Below are 25775 nucleotides of genomic sequence, written 5' to 3'. Positions count from 1 at the left end.
GTTTTTTTTTTTGTGGGGGGGCTACAACAAACACCCCCCAGCTGAGCCCTCACTGCTCCCCACTGCCCTTTCTGGAGCTGCATTAGACGTCCCCCCCATTTCAGCCCCTCCAACCCCCGCAGAGTCTGCATGGGGTGGGGGGCACACACCAGCCCCCCCTTTTTCTGCCTCCCTAAAACAACAAGCCCTGGCTGCTTCCCAAAGAAGTGGCAGAGACAAAACGGAGCCCGATGAAGCAGGGACCCTCCCCCATGTCCATTCTCCTAGCCCGAGGGGTGCCCCCCCCCGCCCCCGGTGCCTCAGCACCTCGAGCCCATTACCGTGTCCCGGGGCTGGCGGTGTGTCGGGGTGCCGGCCCGGGGTGCTGATGGGTGGGATGGGGGTGTGGGAGGGGATGGGGGGTGGGACTGGGTGCTGGGGGGGGCTGGGTGCGGGACTGAGGGGATGGGGGGGGCTCAAGGGTGCGGGATCAAGGTGCTGGGGGGAGACGGTGGTACAGGATCAGGATGCTGGGGAGGATCAGGGTGCTGCGGGGGGGCACAGGGGTGCAGGGGATTGGAGACCAAGGTGCTGGGGGGGGCATGGGGGTGCAGGGAGGCTCTCCGGGGTGCTGGGGTGGGCTAGGGGGGCAGGATCAGGGTGCCGGCAGGCTAGCCGGGGTGCCGGGGGGGGGTGAGGGGTCCCCGGGGTGAGGACTGGGGGGGCCGGGGGGGGGGGCCAGGAGTGCTGGGGTGGGGATGGGGATGCAGGATGGAGGTGCTGGGGAAGCGGCGCGGTGCAGGGGGGCCGCAGGGTGCAGGGAAGGGGATCAGAGGGGTGCAGGCTGGGGGGGCCGGGGGTGCCGGGGGGGCCGGGGGGGCACCTCCAGCCCGTGACCCTTCAAGGTTCCGCCCGCTCCGCCCGGAGAGCCGCTAACAAAAGCGCCGCTTCCCAATGCAGCAGCCGCCGGCGGCGGGAGGGGGGAGGGCGGCGGGGGGGGGGGGGCACCCCTTTCCTCCCATCCCCCCCCAGCACTGCAACCCCCCTCCCCGGGAGGGGCAGCCGATGGGGAGCGGGGGGGATAAACCGGGGGGGGGACACGACACACGGATACCGGCCCGCAGCGCTGGGGGGGCGGGAGGGGGGGGCCCGGCCGCGCTCTTACCTCGCTGTCCCGGGGTGGGGGGGTCCGGGGGGGCGCCCGGGGCACCGCGCACCTGCGCCTGCCGGCAGCGCGGCTCGGCCCGGCCCCGCTCCGCTCCGCCGCGGCGGGAGGCACCGGAGCACCGGAGCCCGGGCGGGGCGGGGCCGCGGGCGGCGCGGGGGGGGGCGCGGGGGGGCCGCGGCCGGGGCCGGAGCCGGGGCCGGGCCCGCGCCCGCCCGGTGGCTGCGGCTGCACCGGGGCCGCTCCGGCAACCGCGGCGCTGGAGGAGCCGCTGCCGCCGCCGCCGCCGCTCCCGGAGCGGCTGCGCCCCCCGCCCTGCCCCCGCCCCGGGGGGGCGGCCCGGCCCGGCCTCGGGCCCCCCGCCCCCGGGAGGAGGGGAGAGACGGGGGGAGCAGTTCCCGCCTGCCCCGGCCCCCCCCGGCGGGAGGGCATCCCTCGCTCTGCCTCCGGCTGCACGGAGGGGGGCTGGGATGGACCCCCCCCACCCCCCGCCTCAGTTTCCCCCCTTTCCCAGCACGAAGGGGCACTAGGTCGGACTTCCCCACACCCCGTGCCTCAGTTTCCCCTCTTTCCCAGCACGGAGGGGGGCTGGGACTGTCCCCCCACCTATCCTCAGCCTTGCACGCCCCCGGCAAGGTGGCTCTCCCCCCTCCCCTCTCTGGCACTGCAGAAGTGGCACCGCCAGCCCCTGCCTCAGTTTCCCCTTGCCCAAGGGGGTCGCCCCCAGCACTGCCAGCTGCTGTGACACACGCAGCCCCTGCCTCAGTTTCCCCCTGCACTCTGAGCTGCCCTGCACCCCACAACTGCAGCGAGGGGAGACCAAACCTGCCCCCAACCCCCAGGGTGCAGCTGATGCCAGGGTGGGTGCCTGGGTGGGGGGCACAGCAGGGGCTGGGGGCTGGCACCCAGGCTGGGGACCCAGTGTGGCGGGAGATGCTGCTTGGATTTCACTGCTTTAGCGCTTTGCCACCGCCCCCCCCCCCCCCCCCCCCCCCCCCGCCATCTGCTTCCCCAGCCTGTTTTAGCTGAACTTTCCCCAAAAAAACCCAAATCAGGGCAGTCAGAAATAAACCATCTCCCCCCCGCCCCCGAAGCTCAGCACGGGAATTCTCGGCTGAGCCCCCCAAGGTGCCGGGGTGTGCCATGGGTGATGCCACCGGGTGTGGCACCGGGGTCATGGCCCCGTGGCCCGCTGGGCCTCCTGTGCCACCTCCCTGAGTGTCATGGGTGCACTGAGCTGTGGCCAGTGTTCAGCCTGCCCTGGCAAGCAGGAGGTTCCTAACGCTGCTGTTGATTCACCTCTTCCTGCCTCTCCCATCCCTGCCGGTCCCCAGGGCTACGCCCGGGGGGGGGGCACTGGGCTGCCCGTGCTGGGGGGGGTCCCCAGGGGAAGGAAACCACAGCCGTGACTCAGCGCCTGAGTCACTGTCCCCAAGGGGACACTGAGGGGACACAGCTGAGCCCCTTGACCTGTTCACACACCCTCAGCTTGCCACACTGGCCAAATTTGCGCTAATTAAGGCTAATCAACACTCCTCTGAATTAATTCCTCCCCAATTATCATGCGTCCTGCAAGCATTGCCGAGATGCTTTTTGCTGAACATCAATATCCCACAGCACCCCGACATCCCGTGGCACCTCGACATCCCATGGCATCCTAATTATCCCACAGCACCCTGGCATCCCACAGCACCCCGACATCCCACAGCACCCTGGCACCCCATGGAACCCTAATATCCCATGGCACCCTAATATCCTAATATCCCACGGTACCCTGACATCCCAAAGCATCCTGGCACCCTCACATCCCATGGCACCCTGACGTCTCACAGCATCCAAAATCCCACAGCCACGACAGTCACAGGAACCCTCCCGGGCAGGGATTTTGGCCGACATTCTGGAAAACCGCAGCTCGGGGGGGCTGCTCTGATCCGCAGGCTCCGTACAGAGATTTATTCCCAGGCTTCGGAGTTTATTTGACCTTTCGGCAATAGACCGACTGGCAGAGGAGCTAATTGCCTCGCCGTAAATCCTGCAGCCACACATGTGATGAGTGGTGCCGTTCTCTGCTGGGGTCTGGGGGGGTCCAGGGGTAGAGGTTGGCCCCCGTGTGCATGTGCCCCACTGGCCTCGTGCACACCGAGCATGTGGGGTGGTGTGGGGTGTGAGCTGCAGCCCCCACACCTGGCTCAGCAGCCCCCCGGTCCCCCCAGCCCTGGGACCCAGGCAGGAATTTTGGGGAGCAGCCCCTTCACAGCAGCAGCCCCCATCCTCACTGGCAGTCCCCCCCCTCTGTCAGGAACCCCCCCATATGGTGATGTGCCCCCAGCAGTCCCCGGCCTTCCTCCCAGTGGGGCAGAGGGATGCAGGGCTGGTCCCCAAAAGGGACCTGGGGCACAGGGGGTCCCCAGGGACAGGGACACTGCCTGCCCCACCAGCCTCGGGGGCAGCCTGGCACGCAGCACTGCCGTCTGGGGGGGGTCAGATACTGTGGCCTGGGGGTCCTCACCTCCCTGTGCTCCCTCCCTGGATGGGCACCAGCCTCCAGCACCATTTCTTCAGGGACATCCCTTGCACCCAGCCCCAGGTGCGCCCCCCACGCACAGCCCTCGCGGGGGGGAAGCTGGGGGGGGGGGGGGGGCAGGCAGGGCGCACCACGTTAGTCCTGCCATGAAAACTCCCCTACACGCACTCCCAGCCCTGCACTATGCAGTGAGCTTAACCCCGCTAATTGCGTCGCTCCTAATTGCTGCTGCTCACTGCCCGTCTGCACCTGTGGGAAGGCCCTGCCTTGCCCTGCAGCCCTCCTAATGGGATGAACTGGGCAAACTGGGAATTGTGCAGCATCCTCCCAGGCTGAGCCCATCTCCTCCCCTTGGATGGGTGCCCACAGCACCCAGCGCTGGGTGCTGGCCCGGGGATGCTCCAGGCACGGTGTCACCCGAGGGCTGGGCTGGGCCACGGCGGAGCTGGGAAAATCAATAAAAACCAGAATAGGAGAGAGCCAGATAGAAGGGGGAGATAATTCCCACGTTACTCCCTTAATTCCACCTTATCCTGGCCCAGATCTCCCTGCGCCTGGATCTGGGAGCAGCAGCTGGCCCCTGAGATAGGGAACGGGGTAGGGAGTCAGCCCTGCTCCCCCGGGATGGGTGCTGCTCCGGAGGGGTGGCCTCCATCCATCCTCACCATCGCCCAGCCCCTCAAGGTGGGGACCCTGTGGGTGCTGCTGGTGTGTGGGGTGGGAAGTTGTGCCCCCCCTCCCATGGTCCCTGGGGGTGCAGGAACCCATGGTTGCTGTGTGTGGAGTAAGGTAGGGGTGAGTCCTGGTGCCGAGGGCTTTGTGGCTGGGAGGGTGGGGAAACTGAGGCACAGAGGCACCTAGTGACAGAGGCAAGGTGATGGGGAGACTGGGGCAGGGCTGAGGTCTGTGTGTGTGCGTGTGTGTGTGCACATGCATATGTGATGTGTGCACACTGTAAATGCCTGTGAGTGCATGCATGTGTGCACCTATCCATGCATGTGCATGTGTGCACCTATGTGCGCATGCACATGCATGTCACTGTGTGCATGCCACTGTATGAATGCACATGTGTACATGCATGTACACGCATGTGCATGTGCGTGCCCACCCTGCAGCACGGGCAGTGTGTCTCCCCAGGTTTTCCAGCTGCAGCCGAGGCCGCTGGGGCAGGCGCCCGGTGCTGGCTGGCTGCCCCTGGGCTCCGCGGCGCTGGGTGCCGGCGGCGAGGCCGCGCTGGCATCCCGGGTGGGCAGGCTGCCTGCACACAGGCCTGCCTTTCAGGCACCCCGTGCCGTGCCAGCGCCACCCACCTGGGCCGGGAGCTGGGCACCGCACCACAGAGCCGCCTTTGTGCCGCCAGGCGGGTGTGCGGGGCTATGTGCACGCATGTGTGCACACGTGTGTGTGTGCTTGCACACGTGTCCCTGCATTCGCTCCACTGGCAGCATTGCAATCGCCCCCGAAACCTCCCCAGCTGGCACCGGTACCCCCAAAATATGCCACTGGCTCCCCAGCACCTGCTGCTGGCCGTGGCTGTGCCCGGCCCTTCCCCAGCACGCTGTGGCGCGCGGGGAGGAAGAGTGGTAATTAAGTTAATTTGCACATGCAAATCATCCTCAGTTTGAATCTGTTAATTTTATAATTTGATGTTTAATGTACATATCTGCTGTGTTTTCCCAGCCAGAAACCCAACATTTTCTGGGTGCTAATGATGGGGGCTGTGCTCTGGGGGCGGGGGAAAAGGACCCTACAGACGCACGGATGTTAATGATGCACCAGAGATTAATGTGCCGGTCACGGGTGCACCCGGCGATGTGGGTGCCCCAGGAGGCCAGGAGAAGGGGCTCACCCAGCACCCAGCTGGGCTCTGCCTTCTCCCCGCATCCTTCGCCTGCCCAGCGTGGCAGCAGCCAGGGCTGTGCTGCAAACCAGCAATTTGAGTTGGGTTTTTAAATATTTACAAATCACTACCTGTCGGCGAGGCTGATGCCGTCAGGGAGAAAGTGATGAACTGCTGGGCACGGCTGCTCCTGGTGCGAGGGAGGGAGCGTACCCATGAGGCAGCCCCCCAAATTATTGAATTTGCCCCATTCTGGAGGCAGCATGGGTTCTTTCCACCCCCCCCTCTGCCGGGAAGGTGTTTCATGATGTGGGTGATGGTGAGCTGAGACTTAGCAACTTGTGTCAGCCAGTTGCAGCCTCCAAGGGACAGAGGGGTGCACTGACCACTGGAGCGTCCCCACCCTGCAGGGTCACCGGTGGCATCCACAGCAGCACCCAGCTCCCTGGGGAGCCCAGCACCAGCTCTCAGTGCCTGAACTGCAGGATACATGGAGGACACAGTGTCCTCACCCCTTCCCAATGCATCCCTGAGAGCTCTGCTGGCTCATCCACATCCCTAAAAGTCCTGCCTGAAGATGGGGGACTGCAAAAACCAGGGCTGTGTGCAGAGTCAGAGCTAAATATCGCCCTGAGGCCAAGCATCACCTGGGGGCTCAGCATCACCCTGAGGCTGAGCATCATCCTGGAGCCAAGCATTGCCCTCAGGCTGAGCATCACCCCGGGACTGAGCATCACCCCATGGCCAAGCATTGGCCCATGGCTGAGTATCACCCCGTGGCCAAGCATCACCGTGTGGCTGAGCACCACCCCATGGCCAAGCATCACCCCATGGCCGAGCACCACCTCATGGCCGAGCATCACCCCGTGGCTGAGCATCGCCCCGTGGCCGAGCATTACCCGGTGGCTGGGCATCACCCCGTGGCCGAGCATCGCCCCGTGGCCGAGCACTGCCCCGCACTGCAGCAGCCGCGGGCTGGCAGAGGCCGACAAGCCGCATCCCCGTTTATCTGTGGTGCCGGCTGGGGTTTTGCATACGCCGGATTTGCAGGTTCCCTTTGAAGCTCCGGCTGCTGCCGGCCCCTCATTTCTGCCTTGGTGGAGATAAAGTGGTTCCCCGCAGCCACCCGAGCTCGGGAAGTGTGTTGCCACCTGCCTGCCTGGGGCTGGATCCAGCCGGGTGATCCCCAGATCCCCAACAAAGCAGGGAGCAGCCCTCAGGGAGCAGGGGAGGGTGATGCCACCTTTCTAATAAATACTAATTGCGATTAATCCCGTTTCATTGTTTACACGGGGCTGATTTAAGCACATTTCAGGCTAGACTGAGCAGTTGAACATTTCTAATGTATTTTTCTTTCTGCTTTAATGACCTCGTTCGTGCCACCCCGCTGATGTCTCCCTGCTCTGGCAGGCGAGTGGTAACTTCATCAAAATCATCCGGGAAGGGAAACACCCTCCGTGGCTGCTCCGTTGGTGGCCAGGAAGGAGCCAAGCCCCCCAGACCCCGTGGGGACCCGGTGCCGGCCAGGACAGCCCCTTGTTCTCATGAGCGTCACCCAGACATGGCCACCATCACTGTGGGGCTCTCCCGTCCAGCTGTTCCCCAAGGCCAAATCCAGCTGTTCCCATTGCCAGCCCTGTGCAGCCCCTCTGGCTGCTCTCCCCGTGATCCCAGGGCTCTCCCCGCTAGATGTGCCCCCCATGACCCCATTCCAGCTGTTCTCACTGTCACCCAAGGGTCCCCCATCCAGGTATGCTCCCAGTCTCTCCCAGTCCAGCTGTTCCCCCCTCCAGCCCCCAGCCCCTTCTCTCCCAGCCATCCCCGCACCCCAGCCTGTCCCCATATCCCACCCCCCACCCCCCCAGCCTCCCACTGAGCCGGGGCTATTTTTAACCTCCCCTTCAGCTCTCTCCTGCTCTGTTTCCATCTGAAACCGGTGACTTTCGCAGCTTCCCTTTTCCAACCCAGAGACTTTTTGCTCTCCTCCCTCCCTCCAGTGATGAAATGCTGCTGGGGGGGCCCAAGGAGGTGCTCGTCTCCTTGGGTCCCTGAGCAGGGGCTTTGCCACACTCACCTTTCCCTCGGAGAGCTGCTGCCTGTCCTCGCTCCTCCCCAGCTTTTCCCCTTTCTCCCCACGAGGATAAAATCCTTTGAGTTTCCGTATCCTGCTGAGGAAGAGGAACAGAGCAGAGGCTTTTGGGGTGGGTGGGCAGGGGGGGATTTTCCTGCTGGGTCATAGTGTGGTGATGGAGCGATGAAGCACATCCCCCGCGTCCACCCCCCAACACCCCTGCACCCCACTGCCCCTTGCCCCGGATCCCCTCGCTCACACCCCCTGCCTCAGTTTCCCCAGTGGCCCAATGCACCACGCCCAACGGACCCCCCAGATCCAACCCTCAGCACCCCCGAACCGTGCTGTCCCCACGGCAGGCAGCCGGTGGGGGTGCCACCAGCCCCCCATGGGGATGCCCTTGGCAGAGCAGCTCTTGCCGGGGAAAAGCCGGGGCTGGCTGCTGGCCGGGGCCCCGACAGTGATTGTGATTTTCCCCTCAAGCGTGGCTAACGCCGCTCGGGCAGCACAACCCCAGCCAAAGCATTTTCCCCCCTCCCTGGGGCAGCTCAGCCAACACCCGCTGCAGAGACAAGACCTGGGGGAGGGATCCCCTCCCACAACCAGAAGAGAAAAGAAATCACAAGGATTTCACCCAAAATAACGGCACAAACTTGGAGCAGGCTGCTAAACCCCTCCTGCAAATTTATTTGGGGTTTTTCCCCCTTCCATCAGCTATTTTCACCTTTCAGTCCAATCCCAAAGCCCTGATGTCCCCTCTCCAAGATGATAAAACCCCAGGAGCTGGGTACACACACGTGGCCCCGTTCCTCAACCAAATTCACTGAATTCAAGGACAGTCAGAGCTGAAGAAGCTGCTTTTCTAAAAATATTATATATTTATGCTATTATTACAGCAAGTTAGTAAAACCCGATACACTCCCAGCTTTGAAGCGGAGAAAACACACCGCCCTAAATGGCTAAAAAACCCCAATTAAATAGCAAAAATCTTGCCCTTCCTTCTTGTCTAAGGACTGGAGTTAAGGTCAGCTCTTTCCTTTCCTTAATCTCTGATTTTTTACCTTGATAGCAGTTTTCCCTGGGCTGCCAGCTGGTTGGTAAACGGCCTCTTTTGTCTTTAGCCTTTCCTTTCTTTTCAGGAAAATGGAATCCTTGGGTTTTTTATTGGTGTGTGTTATTTAGACGCTGGTGATGTGGTACCTAATGCTGTGAGATGGGGTGATGCTCCGGGGATAGGGTGATGCTCTGGTACCTGCTGCATCTTGGGGTGGGGATAAACCCACACTGGGTGCCATGGGAGCAGTAGGGCCAGTTGCTTTGGGCATCAGCCCGTGTCTTGTTTAACGTCCCTGTCTGTCACCACGAGTGCCCGGGACGCAGTCCAGCGAGCAGTTTGTGGCGGTGAAGTGCCAAGCCGGCACACCGTGGGCGCCTGGCAGGCGTGGAGAGGTTTCATCGGCGTTTCCAATGGCTGAGCATCACACCGCTGTGTCCCCCCAACCCCAGCACACTTTGACTCCAAAGGGGTGTCTGTGCCATGTGGGTTTCCAGCACCTCTGCAGGGGCATCGCACCGGGAATGCTCCCTACTTTGGCCTCCGGACCCCGAGGCTGGATCCTGCATCCCTCTGCCTGGGGAAGCCTTTGGCCTCACTGCCGCCCAGGGCTTTGCTCCGATCGATGCTCCAGCCTCTCTTAACACCTCGTAGAGATCGATGGACAAGGCAGGGAATTGCCTGCACCAGAGGCACATGGCTAATCCCCCTTGGAAGGGCTCTGCCTGCAGCCGCTCGCGTTAACCCTGCGCGTGCTGTGGCAGCTACCAGGCTCTCCAGCAGCATCACCCACCTGGTGCCCATCACCAGGGCCTCTGGGCACCACTGCAGTGCTGCATCCCCAGGGCTCTGCTGATTTTAGCTGCCTGCTTCCGTCTCTGCCTCTCTCCTCCTCCAGCTGCAAAAAGCTCTGACAGCCACCAAGAAAACACCAAAGTCCACCAAAATTGCCCCAAAAGTGGAGCCTGCTCGTGGCACCAGGGCTGTCTCGCTGAGTGCAGGGACACCACCACCTGTAGCTGACCTTCCCCTGCTTGATCTCCTGCCAGATCCCCCCACCCCACTTCCACGGAGCAGTTTAATCACTAAAGGGTGATTTTGCACCTTAAAATCGCACTCTGCAAACAGGTGCTGGGATGCCCATGGGTGCCCACAGGTGTCCCAAGTGGGTGCACATCTCCAGTGGGGTCTGGAGGGCTTGGGGAGGGCTCCCAGCCATGGGGACAGTGCTGTCCCGTGCTGCCCATGTGGCAGGAGCACCGGAGCAGCCTTAAACAGGGTAGGAACCAGCTCAGCCAGTGCCGGAGACCTGCAGAGACCTGTCACAGCTCAGCACACACATGAGTTCGTCACAACAGGGGGGGATCCAGGTCCCCGAAGGGTGGCATGGCCAGGGGTGCCAGGGATGGTGATGGCCTGGCGAGGAGCTGGATCCTGTCCTGGGAAGTCAGCTTTCGAGGAAAAGCAGTGCGGGGAGAGGGAAGAGGAGGCTGGAAAGACTCCAAGATCAGCAGCGCTGATACGAAACCATAAATTATCCTCCCGGCTGAGCCGGCTGCGGGGAAAGGCAGCCCCTCCGAAAGCCGGGGGAGCAGCGCAGCTGGGGCTGACCCTGGCATCGCTGCTGTCTCCCTCGGCCGAGGCGAAATCGAGGGAAGCCGGCTGCCATTGTTAGCGGGAGCTGCAATTCCTCATCAACCCAAAGCAAATAATTAACAGGCGCCGGAGGCCGGGGCTGCTCCCCACATCGATCACAGCATGTGGCCCCAAGGCCAGCAGGGTTGGTGCCTGCTGTAAATCACTGGCACGGCGGCCGGGTGCCAAAGCATGCCAGCCAGCACCGCCGGCGGCCGGCCCCCAGCATCAGCCGGTCCCGCGGTAGAACGGACCCCCCCACATCTGGCAGGGGGCTGGGGAGCATCCGTGGTGAGGTGGCAGCACCGGGATGCGTTGGCTGGGCTGGGCTGACTCTGGTTCTCTTCATTCCCCTCTGGCAAGCGTTAACCAGTGCCGCTTCCCGGCATCCCCGAGATCTAATTACACCCAAGATGAAGCAGGGAACGATACCTTGCCTTTAATTAATAACTCAGCATGGCTGAGAGCAGGCTGAGAGCATGAACGCTGGGTGCTGGCAGTTCAGGGTGCCCAGGTTTTGGGGTGCACACCCTTTGCACCCCACAGGCACCCTTGGAGCTTGAACGGGAAACAGGAGCTGAAAAATGACATTTAAATAAATCCCAGCTATTAAGGGGAGGCTGTACCTGGGAGAGCCGGCCGGCACCAGCGGCCAGCAGGGTAATTAGACCGCGGCTGAAATGATGAAAAGATATCTGCAGGCTTTGAGGCCGAGGCTTTGAAGCTGTAAATCCTGTGAAGACGGCATCTCTGCACATTCCCGCCGGGAGATATTTACCCGGGACCTGATTTCCACCATCCACGCTGTACCCAGAGCCTAGAAAAAATAAGGCTCCCCCCAGGGAGATGCTGAGCCCAGAGGGATGCTCGTGGGTACCCTGAATTCTGTGCATCTGGCTGCAGGGAAAGGTAGCCCCTGTGCTGGGAATGCACCAGGTACCGTGGCACCACAGCGGTTCAGCTGGAGGTTAATCTGGAGCCGCAAGCAGGGCTGCCAGGGAGCGCTGGGGCCTCATCCTGTGGGGAGCCAGCAGGAATCAAGGAGTGTTGGTGCCTCTGGGATGAAGTAGAGGCTCCGGTTCAGACCAGGGTCTGGATGAGTTCAGCAAGAGGGGCAGGCGCTGCTAGGGAAGGGTTGGCATTGCTGGGGGGTTCCGCCAGCCTGGCTGGGGCTGCTCCTCCAGCATATGGAAGGGCCCTAATTCAAAACACCCCCACACCGTGTTTACACGTGCACACACCCACGTACACACAGACACTCCTGCACATGCCCCCATGCATGCACCCACCTGCCTCTGCATGCGCCCATGCATGCACCCACCCACCTCTGCATGCATCTGTGCATGCACCCACCATGCACTCACCCCCCTCTGCATGCACCTGAGCATGCACACATGCATCCTCGCACCTGTGCACTCTCACGTCCCCCTGCACCCCCCTCTCCTGCACCCCAGCACCCCGCCATGGGCAGCAGCGGGAGCAGTGCAACCTCCCTGGCTGTGGATCCCACAGCCAGACACATGGACAAGCTCCTGGGGTGCCAACATGCTGCCCTGCATCTGCTCAGCCATGGAGCCATCTCTGCCTCACTCACCAAGGCCAAGGCCGCGTGGGGATGGAGCCCGTCCTTTGGTCCTCAGACATCATCCTGGCTGCAACTGTTCACCTAAGGGGATGCAACCAGGTCTGTGGTGGAGCCAGGAGCGTCCTGGGATGTGGGTGCCAGAAGGTGCCTGCCCTTGGACAGGGCATCCATATGGGAAGACCTTTGGCTTTGGCCTCCCACCTGCCCCCAGACCCCTTGGCACAGGGGTCTGTAGCTGGCAGTGTCGAAAGATGCTGTAAGGGATGCAGGTGAGAGCCATGCAGTGGGGCTGGACAGCCAGACCCCAGCAGGAGCGAAGCAGCAGCTCAGCATAGGGGTAATTAGCAGCTTGTGATTCCAGATCCTCATTAGGGGCTGGCACCCCCCACTGTTGCGCTCTGTGCAATTAGTCGCTAAGTAACACATGGATATTTATACTCGGGCGAGGAACCAGGCGGGCATCACCGGGATGCTCTGGCTAGGGCCTGGCCAGTGCAGGGATAGTGATATTCTGGGACACGTAGCTGGTCCTTGCAGGCCAAGAAGCTGAGATCAGGGTGCGAGGGGCCCCCTGGGGTGCTCAACAGTCGGGGTAGCACCCTAGGGTGGGCACCCACAGGGACATACCTGACATCATCACCCTGGGGAAACCACAGCCCTGGCATCACTGTGTGGGACAGGCTGCTCTGAGAGCCATTTCTATAGGGAAGATGTTTTATCTTCCCTCTCACCCCACCCTAATTAATTGTTTTAATTAAGGAAATGCCACCTCCACTCCCGACTGCCATTTGCCTGCAGAAACGTTGCTAATTACAGTGAGGGAAATGTGCTGTGGCTTGTTAAACCTGTTCGCAGGCAGCTGGGAGGAGGGTTGTGTGCAGGGAGGGGGCTAAAAATATATGGGAGAAGGGAAAATAACCTAGCTCTAAAATGCAAATCCCTGTCCAGGGAGCAGAGAGGGTTTGGGGGTCCCCTGCGAGGGGAGCGGGTGGCTGTGGTCCAGGGACGTGCCTGGAGGTGGAGGTTTGGTACCTCCAGCTGTCACCTCTGCCTGGCAGTGGGTGGGCACTAATGAAGCGCCCTTCGTTACCATGTCACCTAGACCGACCCTGGCTTGAGAACGGGGATTTAAACCCCAAGTCTGCAGACGCAGGGAGCTGTCACCGACACCTCCTTCGCCGGCTTTGTCAGCAGCAGCCAGGAGCTCGAGCTGCTTTCTGCTTTTTAACAGGTTTCATGAATTTTAATGGGCAGTTGCTGCTGGGTTTCTCTTTCTCTTCCCATTGCTTTTCCCCTTCTGCAGCCCTTTGGGTCACCCTTCTCCTCCCCAGGGCATCTCCGGCCTCACAGCCAGCCCTTGGCATCCTCTGAACCCACCAAACCCCTTGGCCAGCATCCCCCGCCTGCTGCCCCTGCGATGGAGAGTGCGCCCCAAAGGCGCCAGTGCCAGCGTGGGGTGTTCACCGCGGTGCTGCCGGCACAGCAGTGCCGCTGCTCGGGCCACTGGCTCTGGGCACCTTGGTGGCTTCTCCTGAAATTCAATGGATGTAAAGGCTCCGGAGATGCCACTTCAGAAACATCCGTCTTTATTAGCAGCTGTTTAACACTCCCTGAGGGACCATAACGAAGGGAAGCAACTTAATCACCATCATGCAGCAAAGTGCGGGTGAGCATATCTCTCCCGGCTGCCCGGCCACGGCCGTTCCCACCACCCACGCTGCCGCTTCCCCTGTGGATGTGGTGTCCTCAGGTGCTCCCACCCAATGACGGTGTCCCCTGTGGTTCCACCCAGCTCCATGACAATGGCCCTCCTGGTGTCTTCCGGTCCTCTGGTGGTGTGTCTCCTACCCCCGTGTGACAGCATCCCTCCTGGTCCTGAAGCCTGGTCCCTAATGGTCCCTCCAGGTTCTCCTGGTCCCTCGTGGCCCCGTGATGATGTCCCTCCTGGGTGTCCAGCAATGTTCCTCCTGGCCCTGAGCAAAGATGCCCACCCTGGTCCTTCCAGTTCCCTGATGATGGTCCCTCCTGCTCCATGCAACAACATCTCCCCGATCTTGCAACCACGTCCCTCCTGGCCCTGCGGTGACATCTGTCCTGGTCCTCCAGCCATGTCCCTCCTGTTCCCACACAAAAATGTGTCTCCTGGCCCTGAGCAATGATGGCCTCCGGCCCCTCCTGGTCCCTGCTACTCCCTCCTGGTCCCACAATGATGTACCTTCTTGGTCTCTCCTGAACCCTCCTGACCCTGTGCAGCAACATCCCTCCTGGTCCTGCAGCCATGTACCCCTGGCCTCATGATGACATCCCTCCTGGCCCCATGATGACATTCCTCCTGGTCCATGATGATATCCCTCCTGGCCCCATGTTGTTCCTGGGCAGGGGATGCTTGAGGCAACCTCCCCTCGCAGCCAGCCTCCAGAACCCACAGCCAGGCCACCACTGAACTTTCCCAGGAAGGAAGGCTGGATCCTGCCCTTTTCCATGGGGAATTCAGGGTACAGAGGTGGGGCATTGCAAAGCAAAAGGGTTTGGGATTGGGTCTCTAAGGGAAAGGTCATGTGACCATGGGGCCATGGCTCCCCACACCACCCGCGCAGGGATGGGGACACTGGGGATGGCGTGTCACCAGGGGTGGTAGCACCCCTGAGCACCCACTGCGGTCCTGCAGCGGGGGGATAACACGGGGGTGTGGATGCAGCCCCATCAGCTCCAAACCCCAACAGCCCTCACTGCGGCTCTGTCCCAGCTCCCATCGGCTTTCCAAGTGGCTCTGCTCCCACCCTGCAACACCAGCCCCTGCGCCATGCAGGACCCCAGTGGCTCTCCCCCAACTCAGGCCACTGCCCATCCCACCTGGCCGCATCCTGTGCCAGGGGTTGGGAGGCAGCAGGGAGCTGGGCCAGGCTTTTTTCTTTCCCCACTTCCTTTACATTTGGGTCCACTTTGGAACACAAAGCACCGCTTGGAAATTACTTGCGGTTGCTGAAGTGATTGAAATAACATTTTCTGGCGAAGATTTCGCTTTGTTTTTTAAAAATGCTGCTTAGAAATCACTCGGTGCTGTCGGTCCCTCCCCTGCCACTGCCAGTTCCCCAGAGATTTTGGAGCTGATCCCATCTGGCTCCAAAAGTCCCCTTTTTATGGGGTGATATTTCCTGGCTCCATCCTCTGCCCCAAGAGCCAGTGTTGGACCCGGGTGAGTTTTGGGAGGGATGGAAACAAGCCCGGGCTGCCGGTGGCTCCTCTTGGCTCCCTGGGCTGGGAAAAGCCTGTTCCAGGAAGGGTGCGTAGGAGCGGGGGAAGGAGCAGGAGAAGCTGGATCAATCCTCCCTGGACTGTCTGCCATGATGCCAAGCCCTGTACCGCTGTATGGTGGAGGGAGCGTGGTCCCACCGATGTCTGTCCTCCCATCCGTGGCCATTGAACTGCCCTGCCTGTACGTGGGGAGATGGTGTTCGTAGCCATGGGGTTTGCATCAGATACTTGAATCTGTAACTGGTCAGTCTGTCCCTGAGGGAGCAGGATCATGGCCCCGTCTCCTGTTTTGCAGCCTCCATAGGTGAGGCAAGGTGAAAATGGGCCAAAACGGGGAAAAATGTGAGGTGCAGCAAAAGGAAACTTGCCCGTGGTCCCTTTTCCAAAGGATGCAGGTACCCCCCAGACAGAGCCCTGTGCAGCAGCTCTGAGGGAAGATCTCCACACCCCAGCCCTGCCTTCATCCCCAGGCCCTCATCTTCATCACCCCCAGCCCTGCCTTCATCCCTCATCCCCCATCTCCATCATTCCCAACCCTGCTTTCATCCCCCAGCCCTCACCTCCTTCACCCCCAGCCCTGCCTTCATCCCTACTGCAGCATCCCCACACACGGATGCTGCAGCTGCCACCAGCTCCCGTATCCCTGCAAGGCGAGGGAGATGGAGAGGAGCGCAGGGAACTGGCGTGCTGAAGATCAAGAGGAAAATGATCAAAGGAGGGATGTGGGTGAGCGCTGGCAACCCTGTCACCCTGGAGACGGGAAGCAAATATTTGGGCTACTGGCGCTCTCAGGGAGTGGGACCAGGCACTTCCCATTGTCAGGTGACAATAGCGATGGGCAGCCACCCTGCTGATCCACTGCAGGCCCGGCTTCATTAGACATCGCTGGTGTGGGGGGGAATGTGGGCTATTGGCTCGTTAAGGGAATAAGCCATCAGCAAGTGCCGAGTGCTCAGCTGGAGGGATGCTTGGCTGGGGGGGTGCTTGGCCAGGGGGGATGCTCTGGCAGAGGGATGCTTGGCTGAAGGGATGCTTAGCCAGAGGGGTGCTTGGCCAGGGGGATGCTTGGCTGGAGGGATGCTCTGGTAGAGGGGTGCTCAGCTGAAGGGATGCTCGGCTGGAAGGATGCTGGGGATGGCAGGGAGGATGAAGGGGCCAGAAGGATGATGCTCTCCTGCAGGAGCACCATGCCACGAGGCCAGCAGCACCAGGGATACTGCCAGCCCGGATCTGTCACCTCCCCCACCGTGTGGCTGTCACATCCCTGAGCTCAGCCTGTCCCCACTGACAGCTGTCCTGGTGGCGGGGAGCCCTCCTCCAGCCTTCCTCCTGCAAGGCACAGACACTCTCCTGCTTGCCCAGGAGATGCCTCTCCTGCCTACCCGGGAGGGAAACTGAGGCACGGAGCACTCAGGCAGACAGCAAGTAGCTCGGGAGGGTCTGCAGGAACTGCTCCAGCCCACTGCTGCCACATCCTACAACCCAGCACCGGGAAGCCCTGAGCCAGGTTGGAAGGATGTGGCCCCCGACCTCCATCTTCTCCCCGTAGGTGCTGGGTGGGGAGAGGGCCAGAGCAGTCCCAACAGCGGCTGCACTGGGGACACCAACTATATATATTAATGTATACATATTTATATATGTATTTAATAAACTCAAGCATTGGGTTGAGTTTAAGCCCACACCTTAAGACAGTGGGTTATGGGGAGCAGCCAGGCTGCCATCTCCCACCCTCCAGCCTGGGGACATCCTGCAGAGGTGACAGCACAGCCCTTGGTGGCCCCGGGGCCACCTACCTGCTGGTGGCTGTACCAGAGCCTGCCTGGGCAGCCACAGATCTGTCTGCAGCGGGCAAGGCAGGGTGGGCACAGCCCAGGTGTGTGTGGGGTCCTAGGGGGGACAGGAGGGAGGTAACGTTTCAATATTATTATTATTATTATTATTATTATTATTATTATTATTATTATTATTATTATTATTAATATTGATAATTGTATGTTTACATGTATATATTCTGTATTTATATTATTATTATTATTATGCATTTATATTTATTTTATAGTCTTTGTTTTAATAGGGTTGATTCTGATGCTGATAATAATAAAATAAAATAAAAAAAAATAATAACACCAACAATAATAATAATAACAATAACTAATAATTCTTGCACTGGCAAAGGGCCTTTGGCTCGTCCTGGGAGCGGAGCCATCCTCGTCTGTCCCCACGGCACAGTACCTGGTGCTGCAAGCCCGCCAGTTCCAGGAGCACGCTGGAATTGGAGTGACATGGAGGAAAATCAATCTGAATGAATGAGGTCACCTGCCTTATAAATAATTCATCAAAGCCTTGTGTTAATACACCTCTTCCCTGTGTGCTGCGGGGTGGGGGGGATGGGGGGGCAGGTGGAGGAGCTGCGCAGCTGGGCTGGGTGCTGGGTGCCGGGTGCCAGGGCTGGGTGCTGGTGCTGGATGCCAGTGCAGCACAGCCAGGCTGGGTGCTGGGTGCTGGTAACAACTGGTGCTCGTACAGCACAGCCATGCTAGGTGCCAGGGTGGGGTGCTGGGTGCTGGTGCTGGATGCCAGTGAAGCACAGCCAGGCTGGGTGCTGGTGTTTGGTGCTGGTAACTGGTGTGGGTGCAGCACAGCCGTGCTGGGTGCCAGGGGTGGGTGCCAGTTGTTGGTGCTGGGTGTCGGTGCAGCACAGCCATGCTGGGTGCCAGCCTTGCACAGCCACGCAAGATGGGGCCCAGCACCATCAAGGCTTGGAGTGGGGGTGACCCACCATCCCAGGGTGCTCGGTGGGTGCTGGGCCCTGGTGCCGCAGTGGGGGAGCGTGGCACAGCCGGAGACGTGGTGACACCACCGTGGCTGGGACCTGCAACTGGCTGCAATGAGGGCAGTGGGGCCAGATCCTTCCCACCAGCAGCAGCATCCAGGACCCTGCCCTGCTGGAAGAAGCCATGAGATCTGTTAACAGCCCCCCATGGCACAGAAGCCCTGGCTGGGGCCATGCTGCTCTGGGATGGAGGTGACCCCCAGCCCCGGCTGCTGCTGCCAGCTGCTGCGGGCACATGGCAGCCGCCGCAAAGGGGCTTTTGTCCCCTGGGACCAGCGGGCAGGTGACGGAGGGTGCAGGCAGGAAGGGCAGCACACCCAGGGATTACAGCCGGAAGACGTGCAGTGTGAGGCCAGCAAATGTTTTAATTCCCTTTAATTCCCCGGCTGCACTGGGTCCCCCTGCTTGGCCACCGCGGCTGGGGTCACCATCACACCCCCACAACCCCCAGGACTCTTCCCAACCTCCTCCTTGGAGCTGTTTTGGAGAAAGGCGAGCGAAGAAGCCCAGCAGCACCAAAATGTTGCAAAAGAACATCTTGAAGCCATTCTGCCATCTGTTGTGCTTTCAGCGCAATTAAGCAGGCAGCAGCCGTGCCAGGCAGCGGGGAGCATCCCTGCCTGCAACACGCGTCCCCCCGCCAGGCCTGGGAAATAACCCCGCGGGGCTGTGGGTGGCTTTTCGGGTGCTGTGCCTCCCCCTGCCAAAGCCCGGCTGGTGCTGTGGTGCTGGTGCCAGGGTGCTGGGGCAGCTGGCTGGCAGCCGGCAGCGAGCGCAGGTGCCCGGGGTTTGGCGCTTGGCACGTGCAGGCAGGGCTGCCTGCGCGGAGGCAGCTCCACACTCCCGGCTTGCCAGGCTAGGTGCCAGCCCGGGAGCCCCTCGCCGGGGGTCCGAGGGGTGCTCTCAGACATTTCAGGGTGCAGGAGGGGAGCGGTGCTACCCTGATGGAATGCACTGTGGCACCCCAAAACCTCCCCTCCTGCCAGATTCAGGGCATGGGGACACCAGCCAGGGGACCCCGCTGGCCTGTGACACCACGCACCCAGGGAGGCCACGGTAAGCTGCTGTAGACGGGGGTCCTGCTGGGCTGAGACCTGCCCAACTCGTGTCACAAGCCCCTGCTGCCATCCCACCAGGCGCCAAGGCAACGCTGGCAGGGGATGCGCCTCCGGAGCTGCGGCTGCTGCCGGCTCAGGGCTTGTCACCGCTTCCCTCAGCTGCCACCAGCGTTAACTTTCCCGGTAACATTGGTTTATCCCCTTGATCTTGACGGGAAATGGGGAGGCAAAGGAAGCATCCCCAGGGAACCGCCACCACACGCGCCGAGCTTTAATTAGGGATGGGAAATCTCTGACAGCCATGCGGGTAAGCCAGCCCGGCGCTGGAAGGGATGAGGACCAAAATTAAATCGTCTGTTCAAAAATGGCAAATGGCAAACAAAACCCTCAGATGCGGACCCCGGTGATGCTGGGGGGCTGGCACTGTGGGTACGATTTGGGGAGCAGACCCGCACCCCCCGGCCAAGGGGATCTCGGCAGATGGCTGAGGCAAGGCAGTGAGATGCGGGATGGATCCAGCAAACGGCAGCAGCTGTGGTGAGGACAGCTCTGGCGGCAGCTCAAATGGGGATGGAGGAGCTGGTCCCAGCCCCCCCTGCCTGTCCGCAATCTGGCAGGTGAGTGGCCCCAGGGTGGCCCTGCCGGGACCCCCAGTCTTGGGGACAGCAGGGACAATTCTGACATATGGTTGAAGATGCCCTCCTGGGGGGCGTCACATCCCTGTGGGCATGGTTGGGGTGATGCACTGCTCAGGGCTGGTCCCCAGCACTCTGCGTCCCCCGTGGCACGGCTACTGGTGCAACACTCCCCCCCAGCTGGGGACACGTGTGGCACTGGTGACACACATGTCACCTCCACCTGCACAGCCCAGATGGCACGGGCACACTCAGCAGATGGCTGCCCAACCACCAGCTGCCCATCCCGCAGTGCCAGGGCACATCCTGTGGTGACACCCAGTTTTTTGGGGTGAAATCCCATAGGTTTCGGATGCCAACGTACATGGCAGGTAAGGCTGTCACCAAAGCCCAGGGATGGCAGCATGGATGCAAACCATCCCTTTCCAGTGGCTGCGGGATGCCCTGGGCCAGCGCAGGGGGGCTGGCGGGCCCTGGCATGGCAACCCACCGGGGCAGCGGAGGCGTGGGGTGCAGGCGGCTCCAGCAAACGTTCTGTCTGATGAAATCCACGGTCACAGCTCTGTGCTGTGGCACTCTCCTGGCAGCCCCGGCCTCGCCACCGACTGTGCCGTGATAACAGGCTCTGTTAGCATAAAACACCAGCTCCAATCCTGGCCAAAGATGGGGAGGATTAAGCAGCCAGTTTCTTCTACTAATTAATAATACACTTGATTAAGAATTGTCAGTTAGCATGTCACCAGCAGGAAGATAGGCTTTGTGGCCACAGGCTGGGGACACGGCTCCATGGGGCCACCTTCCTCCTCTCCACACCCCAACCAGCCTCTGTGCTGCCTGCCCGGACCCCTCTCTACCACCATCTGATGTCATCAGCATCCTGCCTGCCCCTGTGCCCCCCTGTCCTCACTGTCCTCACCCAAAAGACTGGGGCTCCCTCTGCCCAGCAAGGCGACCCAAGAAGGACCCCTCCCTGTCTGATGATGGTCAGTTGTCATGCAGGCTTGTCATGATGTCCCAGCCTCCCACATTCACCCCAGATGCCACCTGAATGGGATCCTGCCAGTTCCCACTCGATGGGTTGGGCAGAATTTGGCCATGAAGGATTCCAAAGCCTTGGGGTGCAGCAGGGCACCCCCAAAAGATGGGGAGAAGCCAGATCTCTCCCTGGTGCTAAGAGCATCGTCCCCAGCAGGTGACCTCAGGGACAGAACATCCAGCCAGGCTGGGGACAGCGGGTTTTGGGGGGTAACGTGCTCCCTCTCCTGAGGTTATTAAGCCGAATCCCCCCAGCACGGCAGCGGAGCACGGGACGCAGGCAGAGAGGGGATGGTGTCCCCCCGGGGTGGCTTTAGCAGAGGGAGAGTGCAGCGGGGAGCAATAATAGCATCTCCCCCAGCCCCCACGCAGAAATACAAAGCAATTAGCTAATTGCAGCAGGAGGTCATGGTGGGTGCCTGCCCCAGTCCCCTCCAGGTGCAGCCGAGTGGGCTCCGTGTGCGGCAGCCACATCACTTTGTGTATAACCTACATTTGCTTTTGTCCCAGGCAGCACAGCCAGAGCATGCCTGGGGCCCTCGGCTCCGCTCGGCATGGCATGGCACAGCTCAGCCCAGCACCGGGGGGCCCTATTAGCAGCCCCCAGACCCAAATGAAGCAGCCAGGGCTCAGCCTCACAGCCCCTCATGGGGCTAGGGAGCCTAGAGAAGTGGGTCGCCATAGACTGAGGCAGTGACACGGTGACATGCCGCAGCACAGTGTCCCCAAGATGGAAATGGTGTTTCACCTCCTGCTGGACGGGGGTGTCTAATCACAGGAACCCCTTTCCCAGGGTGTCTCCCCAGAGCATCCTCCTTCAGCCCTTCCTGGGAGGACAGGGGCACTTGGCAGCCTCTGGAGGAGCGACACTCGCTGATGACAGCTCCGACCAAGTTTTAATTATCTAACGACTCTCAGCATTTGCAGCCACTGTACTGTGAACAAACAAACAGAGGTACAAGGCACTCGCTTCAGCTGTGGCATGGGGGCCAGATGTGCAGGGAGGGGAGGGGCGAGCACCAGGAGGGGTGGCAGGGGTGCCTTGGCAGGGACTGTCCTGCTTGGGGCTGTGCCCTGTGGGGACCCATGAAACCCAGAGCATCTGGGAGAGGGGGGGCTCAGCAAAAAGGAGCACCAGGAGAAAAGGGGTTAAATCCCTGGGTTGGGGACCATCCCCTGGTGTTCCCCCAGTGCGTGGTGACAAGGTGATGTTGGGGTGCACCCATATGGCTGAGTCCTGCTCCACCCCTGGGGACACCCATCAGCATTTAGCCCCATCACCCTTCATCTCCCATCAGGCTGCACCCACCACCCCAAAGATGCCCCCCACCCTGTGACCAAGCACCCTTCGTCTCATCCTTCCAGCTCAGTGGATCCTGCATCCCCATGTAACCCCCTCCCTGGGGGGCTGCACTCTGCCCTGCCGCTGCCTGGGTCTGGCCCCACGGATGCAGCCCCCTGTGCAGAGCTGGTCCGTACAGCGGCAGCTCCTTAAATCTTTCCAAACCAAAGCACAAGCCCTTCAGGGGGACCCACCAGGACTCTGCACCCTCCCAGCCCAGCAAGGGGCTCCGCTGGCCCCAGACCCCTGCGAGAGGAATGTGGGACTGGGATACAGCTGTAATTAGTGATGGTGAGCACTCGTGGGAGCCCAGGGACCAGCCATGGCTGCCGTGGAAGCAACACCTTTAATTATCAGTCCCAAGTTAACGTCACCCCAGCCTGGGTCCTGCCAGGGTGGTCCTGGTGACCCTGATGCCATTGGGATGCTCGCAGCAGTGCCGAGCTCTGTCTATTTTTATTTCCTTCTGGATGAAGTTTGTTGGGTTGGTTCCATCCCCGGAGGGTTTGGCTGCCTCAGGTGGGATACGCAGCCTTTCAGGAGGGGCCCTGGCTTTGTGTGCAGCGTCCAGAGGAGCGAGGAGAGAGCAAGTGAGCCAGCACCTCCTGAAAAATCACCTCTGGAGGCTGCTGGAGCCGGGTGCAGTGTCAGGGCAGGGAGAAAACACATCTGTGTGTCCAAGGGATCCTTATTTCACGGTGGTTTCTCTGCCCTGGGTGCCCTGGGCCAGGCGGGGATGAGCCTCACCCCTGTCCCAGCATCATCCACCCCGTATTCCCCGGGGATGCAGGAGCTGGATGGTCCTGCCACAGCCACAGCCTGTCCCCATGGCTTTAGGACAGCCCTGCAGGCTTGCCGGCCACCCTTTGGGTGCTGCACCCACAGCTGCCAGCACCCCTACATGACAGCTCCACACTCCCTGTCCTTCCATGCAACGCCAGCTAAATATCCCAGTGCATCTCCAGGATAAGTGGTTCGGTGCGTGCTAGGGAGAGCATCCCCTGCTTGCCGTTCTCCTCTGGAGCTGGTGGCTGCCAGGACGGATTATTTTTTTTTACTGGGATGAATTTTTCCACCTTGGCTGCCAGCAGGGTAGGTCGGTGCTGAGGAAGGGGCTGAGGCAGCGCAGTCGGTGCCGGTAATGCGGCAAGAAGGGGCCATTGTGGCGAGACACAGCTGCGCAGGGCATGGGAGGGGAGCAATGGGAATGCAAAATGTGGGTGACAGGAAGGGCTTGTGGGATTCACCCCCCACCGAGGGTGCTTCCCCACCCTGCATGTGCCCTGGTGACAATAGGGGTTTTATGGGAAGCGATGCCATCCCCTGTCCCAGGAGCTGCTGGTGTCTGGCATGTGCCATCCCACCGGGGCCACATGGGTGCTGGGGACACCCTGTCCCCTGGCACAGCCATGGGCTGGCCATGCTCAGCAAGGGAGGTTGGTGGTGCTGGGGAGATCCTGGGGACCTGGTCTCCTTGGAGCCTGGGCTGTGCCACCAGCAATCTGCTCTTGAGGCTGATGGAGACAGGTCCTTGAAGCGATGTGACAAAGTGACACTGGGGCCAAAGGGGAGGACAGAGTGTGGCTCCGTGCCCTTCCCAGCACGCCTCTGTGACCCAGCAGGCAGCAGCTCCTCTTTCTCTTGCTGCGCTCTCGTGAATTATTCAAGCGCTGCCTCTCTGAGAATGTTCCCCCCTTGCCCGGAGCGGAGCCCCCCTGCACCCAGCCAAGGGCACAGATGTGGGGAGCAGTGGGGGCTGGTGACACGGGTCGTGTGCTGGCCTTCGGGGTGGGATGTGCCATGCGAGAGGGAGTGGGATGAGATGTGCAACCTCCCCGAGCACCGGGCGATGCTCAGCGCGCAGGAGAGGAGCTGTTGCAAAGCACCATTTCATTTCACTGAAAGGAGGGGAGGAGGAACGGGGGGAGAGGCAGCACGCGAGCTGGCCCAGATCCTGTTTCTTCTCTTTTTTATTCCCTGTTTTTCTGCAGCGCCAGCTCTCATCCCCTGCTGATCGGCAATGGCTGCTCCATCCATGCCAGCAGTGGCCGGTGCCACCCGCAGGGATGGGGTTTTGCTGGCACAGCCCCCAGCCCAGCAGCACCCTCCGCTGCTGGGACCCCAGGAGGGTTTGGGGTCCCACTGTGGGGCTGGTGGTGTGGTGGAGAGGTGTGCAATGCAGGGGACTGTCCCCGAGATGCTCCCAGGGAGGGGCTGGAGATGGGAAAGAGGGGCTTTGCATGCTGGGCACACTGGGGGTGTACTGGCGGGAGCAGGGTGCACCCCACATGCCCAGCCCAGCCAGTCACCCTCTGCAGCACCTTCAGCAACGGCCTGAGTGGAGTGGGCATGGCAGCCGGGGCTGCAGGGACGCCCCCAGCAATGGGACATGGGATGGGACAGTGATGGGGGTGCAGAACAGGGCAGCAGTGGGGACACAGGACAGGGCAGCAGTGGGGACACAGGGCAGGGCAGTTATAGGGACACAGGATGGGGCAGCGATGGGGACATGGGACAGGGCAGCGATGGGGACAAGGATGGGTCAGTGATGGGGACATGGTGCCGGGCAGTGATGGGGACACGTTGCTGGGCAGAAGCTGCCCTTGCCCATGGGAAGCCACCACGTTCTGCCAGGGCTTCCCCAGCTACATTCATCCCTTTCCCTTCAATCTGTCACTGTCCCCTTAGCCCGCTGGCCCATGCCGTGCTGTTGCCAGCTAATGGCTTGTTTCCCATCACTGCAAGTGGCCACCGGGAACAGATGAGCCCGGGAGGGTGATTTATGCCGGGCAGGTTGATGCTGCAACTGTTCGGGAGGCGGCAACAGCTGCTCCGGCTGCTCGGAACAACGTGGGGCTGGGGGCAAATCCTCAGGGGCAGCAGCAGTGGGGTGTCGGGCACCCCTGTGGGGTGGGGGGATGGCAGGGCTGGAGGGGGCTGCGGTTCACTTCCCAGCTGCTGCATGAGACCAAGATTCAAGTCAAGGCTCCGGTTAATCCAGCTTTTAATCCGCTCTAAATCCCCCTTTAATGTGTTTAATGCCACCTTTCGGAATGAGGATCCTGCTCAGGGGCTCCTTCCCACCGTGGCAGGAGAAGGATGAGGATGCTCTGACAACCCCAGTGCCTACGCCAGCATGGGCTGGGGGGACTCTGGGGCTTGGGGGGTCCCCAGAACAGGGACAAGCTGATGGCCACCCCACCCCCCCCAAACAGCTGCTGGACCCCAGCCTAAGAACTGCTCCAGAGGGCTCAGAGGGGCCGGGCTGCCCAGCTGGGGGGGTCCCCATAACCTCCTGGTGGGGAACCAGCCCTGCACCCACGGTGGGGGCTGCCAACACCCCCCACCCATGCTGCCCCGGCCAAGTGGTGGAGAGGATGGTCCCCGGTCTGTGCTGGCGGTGGTGGGTGGGATGGGGTCGGGGGGGGGGGCGGGGGTTGGGGGTTTGGGGACACCCTCACAGCAGCTGCCTGCACCCCAGGCCCGAGTGCCATGCCAGGCCCCATGCTGCTGCCGGCGAAGGGTGGGAGCGGGGTGGAGAGGGACACCGGCACTGGACCCCCACGCCGTGTCCCTCTTCCCACAGGTGCCACATCCCCGTGGCGCATCCCCCACGCGTGGGCAAGGGAGGACTTTGCAAGAACACTTCCCCCGCCTCTCCACCCCGGTGGTGTCCACGCTCAGCCCGGTCTACCGGAGCCCTCCGCAGCTCGTGCTCAAAAGCGCCCCGGCGCCCGGCCAGCATCCCACGCCGTTTCCACGCG

This window comes from Falco peregrinus, chromosome 5 (assembly GCF_023634155.1).
Source record: "Falco peregrinus isolate bFalPer1 chromosome 5, bFalPer1.pri, whole genome shotgun sequence".
Lineage (NCBI taxonomy): Eukaryota > Metazoa > Chordata > Aves > Falconiformes > Falconidae > Falco > Falco peregrinus.
This window is presented reverse-complemented; position numbering follows the sequence as displayed.